This window comes from Podarcis tiliguerta (assembly GCF_965153285.1).
Source record: "Podarcis tiliguerta genome assembly, chromosome: 4".
Classification (NCBI taxonomy): Eukaryota; Metazoa; Chordata; class Lepidosauria; order Squamata; family Lacertidae; genus Podarcis; species Podarcis tiliguerta.
In genome coordinates, this window is record NC_139537.1 from 3120956 (window position 1) to 3134779 (window position 13824).

Below are 13824 nucleotides of genomic sequence, written 5' to 3' on the forward strand. Positions count from 1 at the left end.
ATGAGTCCAGCCATTGTCACCTCTGGGCATTTCCTGGGGTAGGAGGTGTGTATACATGTCTCCACGCTTGGGGAGGTGGCAGGGAAAAGAGTTGTTTTTCCAAGAGCAAAATAGTGTTGGAATGGAGGAAACTGGCAAAGGGGTTGATTTTATATGATTGTTAAAGCTAGGCAACTTCCCTGAGCTGTCAAGTCGAAAGGATACATTCAGGCATAATATTTGTAACGTTTAACAACTTTAAAGATGTGCCCCCCCCCCCCGTAATTCCCGTAACACTAACGAAGCAGGACATGAGCACAACCGATGTCTCCTGCCACGGTTCTTTCCCAGCAGCTGGCATCCAGAAACATGGCAGGAATGGGCACATTTATCCATCATTGTGATTCGTAGCCCAGGCAGCCACATCCTCTGTAAATGTGTCCTGTTCCCCTTCCGAAATTTCCTAAGCTGGTCAGGCATCCTGCCGCATCTTCCCAGCCCCATGGATGCGCCTGTCCTTGACAGTCCTCTGGTGCTGCCACTTCTGCCCCAAAGAACACGAGACATTTTTTATCCTTTTGGACAGTGGCATGCATTATTCAGTGCCGCCGCCGGGGGGGGGGGGCGGGGAGGAAGGATCAGCCAGCTGGAAACATCCTTTGCTGGTAAGATACAGCTTGGGGCAGGGGAACAATCTAAGGCTGTGGGAAAGGACACTGCGGATGCCAAGAAGGGCAGTGGCAGCATGAAGATGGCGTGTGCATTGACCTCAACTGGGCTGACTGGGTCTGGAAACCAAGCCTGATGAGGAACGGTTGAAGGAGTTCAATACACAGCTGTACATTTAAAGCACATCGCCCCCCTCCACAAAAGGAATTCCAGGAACTATAGTTTACACTCTGAAGAGCTATAATTTGCAGGATCCTTAGAAAACAACAGTTCCCAGCGTTCTTTTGTAGTAGTACGAGTTTGGGGTGTTAAACTGTGTACCAGACCCTTCTAATCCCTGGATCCAGCAAGTGGTATCAATAATCTAGTAATAATCAATAATCAAGTAATCAAGCCTGGTTAATCTCCTGGTGAGGTGGTGGAGGATTGAGGGACTCAGTGTTAGAGGGCAAATGGGTGGCAGCCCCTCCCTCAACAGAAAATGCAGGGACAAAGAGCAGAGTTTGGCCGTGATTTGACCTGGAAATAAAGCAGCAAACTGGGGAGAGAGCCAGAGCTACATTGGAAGAGCAACGTTTGGTTTCTGTTTGAATCCAAGACTGTGGCTCTGGGAGGACCAAGACCCTCTAGGGCTGCTAATGCTGTGAACCCTTCCATCCCAGGCCCAGGTTGTAAATACGTGTAAGTAAACCACATTCCCTAAAGACACTGCAATCTCTGCTGTGCCTCTTTCCCAAAGGAAACATGAATAAGCATCTGGAACCTCTGGAATCTCGCCAGGCTTGGTGACTGGGGTGGCAACAGGGTTCCTTTGATGTCTGGAGTGTGTGCAGCCCTGCGACAACTAAATTGGCTTATCCTGGCCTCTTTGTGGGATGTAATCCACTGGAGCAGTCAAGTACAACATTTCCTGTTTGCCTAGAGTGGACATGCAGGGGATGTTGGTCCAGCCAGTCGAACTTCCTGTTACACCTGGCTGGAGCATCCTTCCTTTGCATGTGACTAGTAGGTGGGCGTGACCTTTCCAGACCTGGTAAAAAGCCAAGTCAGGTAGCTACCTCCCTTCTTTTTCGTCCTGCCTGCTCCCTGCTTCACCTGGACTGCACTGCTGGCTCTCTCAGCCAGCAGTCCCTGGGTTATCTCCCATATGGGGTAAACCTATTTGTACATATTTGTAACCTTAAGCCTAAAGCCTGCCTTCAGGGATCAATCACACTGTGCTCTGCCTGACCGTGAGTAAACTTCTTTTTGTTACTTATGAACAAGACTGTTGTGTCTTTATTCTTTTAGAAGAAGAAGAAGAAGAAGAAGAAGAAGAGTTTGGATTTGATATCCCGCCTTTCACTCCCTTTAAGGAGTCTCAAAGCGGCTAACATTCTCCTTTCCCTTCCTCCCCCACAACAAACACTCTGTGAGCTGAGTGGGGCTGAGAGACTTCAAGGAAGTGTGACTGGCCCAAGGTCACCCAGCAGCTGCATGTGGAGGAGCGGAGACGTGAACCCGGTTACCCAGATTACGTGACTACTGCTCTTAACCACTACACCACGCTGGCTCTCGAGGGATCAAAGGGGTCTTACCAGGAATAATAGAACACATCTCAATCTGGGCAAGCCAGATTGAATTGCCTATTGCCTTAAGAGACTCACACGAATCTGCAGCCAGCTTCCTGGTGTGTAATAGGGGAATGCAGTCTGCAATATAAAGAAACTTGTTAGCGCAAGTCAGGAAGGATAATATTAATCAATATATCCTCTCCTGTTACCCACAACATTCCCACACTCTTTTCTCTTGTCCCACTGGCCTCCCGAGCCTGGCGGCTCCCATTTTAACTTTGTCACTTTCCTCCTGCATTTGTCGCCACCGTTCTCAGTCTCCCAACAGTTTTAGTCCAGCTGCAGAACCAGGTTCCGCAAACCTGCAAAACTCCGCCAAATGGTGACCCTCCCAGGGCAGGTGGGAAAGGCCTGCCAGGCAGGGAGCCAGGTCCTGCAGGACTCCCAGCAAGAAGACCTGGGAGGTGAGTCTTGGGCAAAGAAGGGACAAGGGAGTTCCCTGTCTCCAAGGTGTGGGGCTTACCTGCTCTTCGATCGGGCCACAGGTAGGCCAACTCTGGCCGAGCGATGACATTCTGCAGAGGAAAGAAAAATCTGGGTCAGGTGACACTATGAAACCCACCTTGGATGGGTGCACCCACCTTGGACCCAATCCCTTGCCCCAGAGGACCTCCTTGGGCCCTGCAGCCTCCTGGGCAGAGGTGGAGGGGCAGCAGCAGGAAAGGGGGCAGGAAAAGCCTCTGGCCTCATTCTGGCACCCAGGGACACACACTGCATCATCTGCGTTAAAGGTCACTCAGGGATGTGCTCTTGGGGGGGTGGAAGCAACCAGAAGAATGAATAGAAGAAGGCGAGTGTGATGGCTTGTGAATGCTCTCCGCAATAAATGCCTCTGCTCACTCAGAGATACATATATACAGTGGTGCCCCGCAAGACGAATGCCTCGGAAGACGAAAAACTCGCAAGACGAAAGAGTTTTCCGTTTTCCGAGTTGCTCCGCAAGACGGATTTCCCTATGGGCTTGCTTCGCAAGACGAAACGTCTTGCGCCTTTTTTTAAAAAACCGCCAATGCATTCCTATGGGAAACCGTCAATACACAGCGGTGCTTCGCAAGACGAAAAAACTCGTAGGATGAAAAAACTCGCAGAACGAATTAATTTCATCTTGCGGGGCACCACTGTACATCCTTTATTTTACATATGTACAAGCAGCACACATAACCATGCGTCCGAATCCTGTGAGTCAGATTCTCGGAGTGACTTACGTCCGCCCCTTTTCCAGCAGAAGAGGCGAGGCATTCTCATTTGATGTCTCTGCCCCCTCCTCTTTAACACTCTCCTTTCCTGGGCAGATGGAACCGGCACTGCCTCCCTATCCGTGCCAGAGCTCCCTGTGCGGTGTTGAGGCTCCGCTCCAACATCTGAGAGCCTTCCCTCCTCCTGAGTTTCCCTCCTTTCCTCCACTGTCACTTCCTGCCCCCCTTCCTCTGCTTGTCTCTCCTCCTCCCCTGCGTTCTCCGTCAATACCATGACATCACCCCCCCTTCTAAGACCCCCCTCATCCTTGTCACTCTCGCTTTCTTCTGAGGATTGAAAACCGAAGAAGTCTTCTTCTTCCTCATCAGTTTGCTCAAATATTTCTCTTAATTGCCAATCGTGGGGTCTAGGTTTATGGGGGTATCATGTATGGAAATCCCTTTGCAATTCCGGCGCGTGAACAGATTCTGCCAGTTCCCAGGAGTTCTCAGTTTCAGGACAACCCTCCCACGCCACCAGGTATTGCAACCTATTTTTATACCACCTAGAATCCAAACTTTCTTCAATCTCTTCCTCCACTCCATTCTCTGCCACTGTTGGAGACGGAGGAGTTTCCCTTGCCTCCTGCTGGTACCTGTGTGCAGGATTGTATGGTGATAGCAAAGATCTGTGAAACACGGGGTGTATCTTCATGTTCTCTGGTAAGCGGAGTTGGAAGGACACTGGATTAATCTGCTCTATTACTTCGAATGGTCCCAGCTTCCGAGGTTCCAGCTTTTTACACCTACCCTTAAAGGGTAACCCCTTGGATGATAACTTGCAGGGCAGAGACGAGAGCTTGCAGGGCAGCAGCTGAAGAAGGAGCCAAAAGGGTTTTATTGTGTGTGTGTTTCTTTGTGGCTGATTAGCTGCTCTCCCTGTGCAAAGGTCAGAGGGGGCAGGGTTTCTGTTGAGGCAGGTGATTAGCTGTGGGAGGAGCTTATCAGAGCTTGCAGGCCAGCGGCTGAAGAAGGAGCCAAAAGGGTTTTCTTGTGTGTGTGATTCTTTGTGGCTGATTAGCTGCTCTCCCTGTGCAAAGGTCAGAGGGGGCAGGGTTTCTGTTGAGGCAGGTGATTAGCTGTGGAAAGAGCTTATCAGAGCTTGCCCCCTTCTCCCTCCTGCCTGCTCTTCCCCACCCGGAGCTCCCCCTGGAATTCTGCCCCCCACCCACCCCCACAACCCCGCCCATCCCAAAGACCCCCCCACCAGCAGGGGGGAGAGAGCAACTCAGGAGCCCCAATGGGTGGGGTGCATTTGTGTCTGTGCAGGGGGCCGAGAGAGAAAGGTGGTGGAGTCTTCCTTGGAACCAGAAAGACCCCCATGAAGGGGGAGAAGGCCAATGGCATTGGGCAGCTGGAGAGATGCTAGATGGAGCCAGGGAGAGGTGTAGTGGTTGGAGGGCTGGACTGTTGAATTGACCTGGCTTCCATAAATCTCTTTTGATAGATTTATGGCTCTATTGCTGGCGTCCAGAGCGCTCCTTCTGCGCGAGCCTCTTCAGGTCGTAAAATCATCAGCAGAATTGCACAGCAGCGTGTGATAAAAGGAGGCTTTGCTTCTGTTTCTAAAGTCAGTTTATTGTTCCAAAAGCAAGTATTTACAGAGTCAAATCTCCAGCTGACTCTAGCTGCATTTTCTCTGTCTCTCTCCGCTGCTGCTACGCAGTTAGCAGACTGCTTTCGATTTCCACACTGAACTCACAGAGCATTCCAAACTGCTCACGTCACATCCTGGCTTACTTCCCTGGTAAGCCCTTCCCCTCAGAGCCGAGGCACAGAAGGTTAACCCTTCACTACACCCAACATGGACTAGGAGGACCTGGGAGAGCAGGGTTCTGTTACAGAAAGGAAGGGGGGGGCACATGAATGAAGTCTTACTCCCGAGTATGACTGCAGAGAGCTCGAGGCGATGACCTCAAGGGCACCCTGCCCTGCTGAGATCACCTAGCCCCCCCTCACTGTATTGCACCAAACACCACACAAACCCCGAGCCCCAAGAATAAAAGCGTCTTTTCCCTCCCTGTGTCCCTGTGCTCTTCACGGGTAGACCGGGTAGAAGGCCAGCGTAGTTTTTTGAATGAACATTCTATTTGCATGAGGATGTGTTCTAATGCAGCTGCCTGATAACAGAGAGGGGTGATTTTTGGCTTCAACTGCCAAAGGGTTTCCCCCCTCTTTTTGCTTGCTTGCTGAAAATAGGGTAAAGGTCGGTGGTGATTTCTTATGCACATATATGGAAAAGGAGAAGTAATCTTTACATGGACATAGGAAGGGTTGTGCCCATGCTCATTGGTTTGATTTTGCTGCAGTATATGAATATGTAATGTTTAATGCTGTTTGGAATAAGCTATATAAACCCAAAGCCCCCAGGGCCCATTGGCCAGTGACTGGAAACCATTCCACTGGGTCTTTATTGCTCAGCAATAAATTTTTACTTTCTTTTTCTCTATTTCTGTGTCTGTTGATTCTGTGTCTGTTGAGCATATCTTGAATGGGTAACAGGTATTCCTTATCTCCTTGCAACAGTTTCACCGATTCTCTCCATTCCACCTCCAATCTGCTTCATTGGTAAAGGACTTGGAAACCGCTTGGTCCCTGCCATAATCCCCCGAGGGAGGGATCACGTACACACAGGAAAGAACTTATTGATGCCAAATCACTGGCCAAGCTCTTTCCTCCAGGCCTGCCCAGGTGGCAGACTATGCAAACCAAGGTCCTATTGTTTTCTTGTTGTAGGTGCTTAGAATGTGCTTCTCAATGCATATTCTGTATTTGCATGTCCCCCCCCCATGCTCCATATGTTAATCATGTATGTTGTTGTTGTTGTTTAGTCGTTCAGTTGTGTCCGACTCTTCGTGACCCCATGGACCAGAGCACGCCAGGCACTTCTGTCTTCCACTGCCACCCGCAGTTTGGTCAGATTCATGTTTGTAGCTTCGAGAACACTGTCTAACCATCTCGTCCTCTGTCGTCCTCTTCTCCTTGTGCCCTCCATCTTTCCCAACATCAGGGTCTTTTCCAGGGAGTCTTCTCTTCTCATGAGGTGGCCAAAGTATTGGAGCCTCAGCTTCAGGATCTGTCCTTCCAGTGAGCACTCAGGGCTGATTTCCTTAAGAATGGATGCGTTTGATCTTCTTGCAGTCCATGGGACTCTCAAGAGTCTCCTCCAGCACCATAATTCAAAAGCGTCAATTCTTTGGCGATCAGCCTTCTTTATGGTCCAGCTCTCACTTCCATACATCACTACTGGGAAAACCATAGCTTTTACTATACAGACCTTTGTTGGCAAGGTGATGTCTCTACTTTTTAAAATGCTATCTAGGTTTGCCATTGCTTTCCTCCCAAGAAGCAGGCGTCTCTTAATTTCGTGGCTGCTGTCACCATCTGCAGTGATCATGGAGCCCAAGAAAGTAAAATCTCTCACTGCCTCCATTTCCTCCCCTTCTATTTGCCAGGAGGTGATGGGACCAGTGGCCATGATCTTCGTTTTTTTGATGTTGAGCTTCAGACCATATTTTGTGCTCTCCTCTTTCACCCTCAATAAAAGGTTTTTTAATTCCTCCTCACTTTCTGCCATCAAGGTTGTGTCATCTGCATATCTGAGGTTGTTCATATTTCTTCCAGTAATTTTAATTCCGGCTAGGGATTCATCCAGCCCAGCCTTTCGCATGATGAATTCTGCATATAAGTTAAATAAGCAGGGAGACAAAATACAGCCTTGTCGTACTCCTTTCCCAATTTTGAACCAATCAGTTGTTCCATATCCAGTTCTAACTGTAGCTTCTTGTCCCACATAGAGATTTCTCAGGAGACAGATGAGGTGATCAGGCACTCCCATTTCTTTAAGAACTTGCCATAGTTTGCTGTGATCCACACAGTCAAAGGCTTTTGCATAGTCAATGAAGCAGAAGTAGATGTCTTTCTGGAACTCTCTAGCTTTCTCCATAATCCAGCGCATGTTTGCAATTTGGTCTCTGGTTCCCCTGCCTCTTCTAAATCCAGCTTGCACTTCTGGGAGTTCTCGGTCCACATACTGCTTGAGCCTTCCTTGAAGAATTTTAAGCATAACCTTGCTGGCGTGTGAAATGAGTGCAATTGTGCGGTAGTTGGAGCATTCTTTAGCACTGCCCTTCTTTGGGATTGGGATGTAGACTGACCTTCTCCAATCTTCTGGCCACTGCTGAGTTTTCCAAACTTGCTGGCATATTGAGTGTAGCACCTTAACAGCATCATCTTTTAAAATTTTAAGTAGTTCAGCTGGAATACCATCACTTCCACTGGCCTTGTTATTTGCAATGCTTTCTAAGGCCCATTTGACTTCACTCTCCAGGATGTCTGGCTCAAGGTCAGCAACCACACTACCTGGGGTGTACGAGACATCCATATCTTTCTGGTATAGTTCCTCTGTGTATTCTTGCCACCTCTTCTTGATGTCTTCTGCTTCTGTTAGGTCCTTACCACTTTTGTCCTTTATTATGGTAATCTTTGAACGAAATGTTCCTTTCATATCTCCAATTTTCTTGAACAGATCTCTGGTTCTTCCCATTCTGTTGTTTTCCTCTATTTCTTTGCATTGCTCATTTAAGAAGGCCTTCTTGTCTCTCCTTGCTATTTTTTGGAATTCTGCATTCAATTTCCTGTATCTTTCTCTATCTCCATCACATTTTGCTTGCCTTCTCTCCTCCGCTATTTGTAAGGCCTCATTGGATAGCCACTTTGCTTTCTTGCATTTCCTTTTCATTGGGATGGTTTTCGTTGCTGCCTCCTGTATAATGTCTCGAGCCTCCATCCATAGTTCTTCAGGCACTCTGTCCAGCAAATCTAAATCCTTAAACCTGTTCCTCACTTCCACTGTGTATTCATAAGGGATTTGGTTTAGATTGTATCTTACCGGCCCAGTGGTTTTTCCTACTTTCTTCAGTTTAAGCTTGAATTTTGCTATAAGAAGCTGATGATCTGAGCCACAGTCAGCTCCAGGTCTTGTTTTTGCTGACTGTATAGAGCTTCTCCATCTTTGGCTGCAGAGAATATAATCAATCTGATTTCGATGCTGCCCATCTGGTGATGTCCATGTGTAGAGTCGTCTCTTGTGTTGTTGGAAAAGAGTGTTTGTGATGACCAGCTTGTTCTCTTGACAGAACTCTATTAGCCTTTGCCCTGCTTCGTTTTGAATTCCAAGACCAAATTTGCCAGTTGTTCCTTTTATCTCTTGATTCCCTACTTTAGCATTCCAATCCCCTATAATGAGAAGAACATCCTTCTTTGGTGTCACTTCTATAAGGTGTTGTAAGTCTTCATAGAATTGGTCAATTTCAGTTTCTTCAGCACCAGTAGTTGGTGCATAAACTTGGATTACTGTGATGTTAAAAGGTCTGCCTTGGATTCGTATTGAGATCATTCTATCATTTTTGAGATTGCATCCCAGTACAGCTTTCGCCACTCTTTTGTTGACTATGAGGGCCACTCCATTTCTTTTACGGGTTTCTTGCCCACAGTAGTAGATATGATAGTCATCCGAACTGAATTCACCCATTCCCGTCCATTTTAGTTCACTGATGCCCAGGATGTCAATGTTTATTCTTGCCATCTCATTTTTGATCACATCCAACTTACCCAGGTTCATGGTTCTTACATTCCAGGTTCCTATGCAATATTTTTCTTTACAGCATTGGACTTTCCTTTCGCTTCCATGCATATCCGCAACTGAGCGTCCTTTCGGCTTTGGCCCAGCCGCTTCATCAGCTCTGGATCTACTTGTACTTGTCCTCCGCTCTTCCCCAGTAGCATGTTGGATGCCTTCCGACCTGAGGGGCTCATCTTCCAGCGTCATATCTTTTATATGCCTGTTGTCTTTGTACATGGAGTTTTCTTGGCAGGGATACTGGAGTGGCTTGCCGGTTCCTGCTCGAGGTGGATCACGTTTGGTCCAAACTCTCCACTATGACCTGTTCATCTTGGGTGCCCTGCTCGGCATAGTTCATAGCTTCTCTGAGTTCTTCAAGCCCCTTCGCCACGGCAAGGCAGTGATCCATGAAGGGGTAATCATGTATAACCCTCCCCTTTTCTGATGTAGTGATGATGTTTTTCAAACTGTAGCTTGGGAGATGGTGGGAAGTTATAAAAGTCCTTGTCACCCCATCCTCAGGGTTCAATCTCCTTTTGAACCTGTTGCGCAATAAACTCAGATCTTCAGCAATTTGCTCCGGTTGGTGGCTGGACTCCTTCTTTGTTCTGCAGGGACCCACGGGCTCTGCCCGATGAGCTAGGTGGCTGAGCAGACTCACACCTAGATTTTCCGTAACATTTGGTGCCCAACCAACGTGGGGCTTGCGGTTCTCCTGTATGGCTGACTGGGGCCCCCAAAATCCTCAGCCAGCATGGGCCCTTTTGCCTGGGAAAATCCTTTTGGACCCCCGGCCATCTTCAGGGGTAGTAATCAGCTAGCCTTGAGGGGCCCAGCCAGGGAGCAAGGGAAGATCCAGCTGGCTTATTCATCCTGGAATCACAACAGAAGACGCGCGAGTATAGGTTAAAATCCAGTGCACGGTGGGAAGGGAGTGGTGATCTCCTGGCAACTGAATTCTCTGATCTCTTATCTATCATTCTTCCTTACCTTTCTCTTGGTCTAGATTGTGAGAAAGACCTTGGACCACTGCTCAACTCGAGAAGGGAGTTCTGAGCTCTATCTCTTTATCTTAAAACCTCCAACCAGCTGCACCAATTGAGAGCCCGAAAGTAAGACAGAGAGGACCAGCTTAAAAACCCACCTCACCGCAATGGGCATCTCATTGAAAGCAAGGGGTTGGAGCTCTTTTTCTGAACTTCCAGCCAGCCACCCCATTAGGAACCTGAAAATAAGACAGAGAGGACTGGCTCAAAAACCCACCTCTCTGCAAACAGGTGTCCTTTTGAAAGCAAGGGACTGGAAGGGACCGTCTTTCTATCCTTACCCCAGCCGCACCAGTCGAGTCACGTAACACGTGTATTGTGTGTGAGCCTGCTTCTGAAAGCAAGGGGGGTATTCCAGATCAAAAAACTCTATCCAGGGGTCGCCTGAGCTAGCATCACACTGCTCTGGCATCCAGTAGGGTCCCTTTCTTAAGTTTGCAATGATAGGGGAGCTCTGGGGAAAAAACCATATAGCTCAGGAATCGGGAGAAACCTTGTGATATTGTTAGCTAACGGAGGATAGAAGAAACAGTAGGAAAAACCCTTATATACCTTAATTGAAACCTTTACCTACCCCTCTTTCCCCTTTCTCTATCTTAGACATACGTGAATTAAGAAATGGGTACCCAAGCTTCAAAACATGAGCGGGCTCCCTCTAGGAGGAAGGCTTCACAGAAGCCATCCCAATCCCAGAGGAACCCTGATTCCTCTCTTGAATTTGTACTAACAGACTAGAAATCAATACCAGGACACAGACTACTGTCCTACTACTTTCTACATTTGGCTTTTGGCACAAGGACCCAAGCCTCACACCCAAAAACATGGAAGAAATGTACCTTCAATTTCTTACCATACAACAGAAAAGAGGGTGTGTCACCTACAACGGAGTTGTAAGAACGATTCAGAGTGAAGTTCCCTGTTTTCCAAGCTTCCACCCAGAAGCGTTGTGGTAAGGCTGAATCAAAAAGCATTGCCTCCACCGCTTCCTGGAGCGTTCTGTTCTGCCTTTCTGCCACCCCATTCCTCCTGTGGTGAGTGCGAAATTGTCAGCCTGTGACGTATCCCTTTCTGGCGAAAGTAATTCTGCAACGCAGACCCAGTGAACTCCCCACCGTGGCCTGATTGAAAACTGCAGACACTCAGTGAGAACTGGAGTTCCACTGTGGGGACCCACTCCCTCAGCATGGTGGCAGCCTCCCCCTTTCTTTCAGAGGTATCACTCAGCTGTTTCTAGAGTAGTCGTCTATCAGAGTCAAAGCATGTTTAGCCCCACCCAGACTTGCAACAGACATAGGGCCACAGATGTCTGCATGAACCAACTCAAAAGGTTTCGGGGTTACCCTGTCAGACCTTTTGTTAGAGGGGTTTTTTCCTCTGGTGGCAGATGACAGAAACTACAACACCACAAGACCAGTGTAAAACCAAATGAAATGCTTTATTACAAAACAACAAAGCTTCTGGGTGTTTTTCCTTGCAGGCAAATTCAAACTGCCACACCCTAGATGGTGTGATGTGGCATCCCTGTCAGTTCCCTTGGGACCTTTTCTTGCGTTCCCACACCAGGCCATTCCCCTAATCTGGTTGCCCAGGGCAATGGCCTTGGAGGCATACTGAGCAGTTTCCTTGGGGCAATGTTTACACAGGTGGGTCTCTGAGCCACAACGATAACAATGGCGTGTAACAACGGCATGTAGCAAAGTCCTTCATGGTGTCCTCTTTCACTGCCTTTCACTGGAAGCAGGACAGCTTGGGCCGGCTCACTCCCCTCTGTCTGCCAACGTTCTTCCTCATTGCATAGTCGACCTGAGACAAACTGGAACATTAACTAGGCTGGGGCATTGCTTCAAGAGTTAAGCACAAGTTCTCATACCTCTTGTCTAAAGGAGCTCAGAAGAATTTAGACTTTTAACTCCTCTGGAAAAAACACATTTAGCTGATGTAATTTATTGAACACAGCTAGCATCTTTGTAATGCGTTCGCAGATGCTGTCGCCAGGCCGTGGTTTCATCTCAAAAAGGCTTCTGGTGACATGGATCTTGGCTCCCACTGTGGTTTGGTGGTGAACCCACTCCAGCGCCTGCCAAATCACCTGGGCATTCTCTAACCCTTCAACGTGGGGTAACTGTGAGGTGTCTATGCTCAGCGCTAGCAATCCCATTGCTCTCTGGTCTTTCCTCAGCTCAGCAGCAGCTGCCACTATTGCAGGTGCAGCTGCGCCGGCCGCTGCTGGGACCAGAGGAGCTTGAGTGCAGGCCCATAGACCCGTGGCTGTAAGCCAGGCCTTAGCTCTTCGGGACCATTCCTCCCATTTCTGCCCATCAAGTCTCTCAAATTTGACAGCGTAGGACTCCTGGACTTCTGCCATCTTCCCCTGGGGCTAGCTTACTCATGCCTCACACTGCAGTAGCTCCTGCAGTAGCTCCTTCACCAGCAAGTTCCATTGCCCTCAGGCAGGTCCTCCAGCTGGACTTGCTTCACACACAGGCACAACCACGCGGCTGACTCCATAACCTGTGAGATTTAATGTCCGGCACACTTCCACTGCGACTCAGTGCTTTTCCCGGTGTCTAGCAGAGTTTGCGAACATCGGTGTGGCCTGTGTGGAGAAAGCTCAGGCATGCAGAAAAAGACTCCGTACGCAGCTTCTTTCTAATCTAAGAAGCTTTATCGTACAGCGGCAAAATAAATCAGCAATGCGGGAGAAAGAGCTGACATGCTGTCTCTCCCCTTCACAGCAAAACAGAAAGTAAAGTATTTCACATAACAAAGCATACAAATCCCATATGTGAACACCCCCCAGCGACAGGACATAACTTCCTGAGCTATTAACCCTATAAGCTCTGGGTCTCCTCACACCCCCTTTCGTCCTGTATCGCTGGGGTGAATGTAAGCACTACCACTTACCCCAAACCCAACCCTTCACAGAACTCCCCGTTTTTGGAAGCTCAAAGGTTTAGTGAACCCATCTGCCAGATTCTTCTGGCTCAGACAGTACTTCACTAAGCTGTCTGAACACTCTGACATACATTTTGGAAACATATGTCCAAATGTCTGGTTCTGAACTTAAACAGAAAGTAAAGTAGTTCACATAAAAAAGTGTACAAACCTCGTATGTGAACACCCCCCCCAGTGACAGGATGTAACTTTCCAAGCTATTAACCCTCTAAGCTCTGGGTCTCCTACAGTATGATGTATCTAGGGGGTGGTCTTGGGCTACACCCCTTCTGTGATGTACCTCATTCAGCCCACATTTTACCAGCTTCCTCATATAAATATCACAGAGGACTTTTCAAAAGCTTTATTGAAACAAAGTTTGTAACTCCATCAAAAAAAAAAAAAAGAAAAAGAAAAAGAAAAAGGAGAAAAGGAGAGATTTCTCTCGCTCGTCTTGTTTTTGAGAAAGCCATGCTTTCATCCTGTATGTTTGTAATGTAAAATTTCCAGATGAAGGGCAAATAAATTTTAAAACACATAAATGAGGATCTTGGCAAGCTGGAACATGTGCAAAGGAATGTGATTTATGTCTTTATTTAATTTGTAAACCACCCAACCCAGTGCTGCCGACTTGTATAAAATATTGGTGGGGGGCCAGGTAAGGCCCGCCTTGCACAATCAATCACATGATGCATGCACACCATTTGAATGGCAATGCCTATAAT

At 48.0% G+C, this 13824-nt stretch overlaps 1 long non-coding RNA gene across 1 annotated transcript; it reads right to left on the reverse strand.

Annotated features, from left to right (window-relative positions):
* Nucleotides 1-301: 301 nt before the first annotated feature.
* LOC310676093 lies at nt 302-3727 on the reverse strand. Its single transcript, XR_014510404.1, has 3 exons — nt 3467-3727; nt 2725-2776; nt 302-523 (listed from the first exon to the last, which is right to left on the reverse strand). It is a non-coding gene; the product is annotated as an uncharacterized lncRNA (long non-coding RNA).
* Nucleotides 3728-13824: the final 10097 nt, after the last annotated feature.